The sequence below is a fragment of the Capsella rubella genome, unplaced genomic scaffold (genome assembly GCF_000375325.1).
Source record: "Capsella rubella cultivar Monte Gargano unplaced genomic scaffold, Caprub1_0 scaffold_43, whole genome shotgun sequence".
NCBI classification, from domain to species: Eukaryota; Viridiplantae; Streptophyta; class Magnoliopsida; order Brassicales; family Brassicaceae; genus Capsella; species Capsella rubella.
This window is the reverse complement of record NW_006238883.1, coordinates 23,592-23,959: the sequence shown is the minus strand read 5'-3', so window position 1 is coordinate 23,959 and position 368 is coordinate 23,592. Positions and strand designations below refer to the sequence as shown.

Here is a 368-nt window from a genome sequence, read left to right as displayed (position 1 = left end):
GGAGAAAGGTGTATGAAGTAGCTTAGTCAACAGACTCAGATGAAACGCATGATCATCTACAACCGACTTCAACAGAGTTGTGAAAAATAACCTTTGAGGTCCTCCACGAGGGATTGGAATTTCACTTCTCCACTCTTTTTCCAATGCTTTCCCATCTTTTACTGCAATGCTCCAGTGTTTAAGCCCTGGTGTATGCCTATTCTCCTTGCTTCCACCCATTACGTGGAGTCTACCTCGCCAAAGCTGAGTTGTTGGAGCATACCTGAATGTAAACAAAATTTGTCTCTTAGTTCCTCTTAAGCATTTAGCATCACCAGCAAATCTTGAGCAGCAAAATGATATCCAAGCGAGCTAAGTTGCCATTTCTC

The 368-nt window shown here is 42.7% G+C and overlaps 1 pseudogene; it reads right to left on the bottom strand.

Moving 5' to 3' along the window:
• Positions 1-368, bottom strand: part of LOC17874377 — a 2,816-nt pseudogene that overhangs the window by 723 nt on the left and 1,725 nt on the right.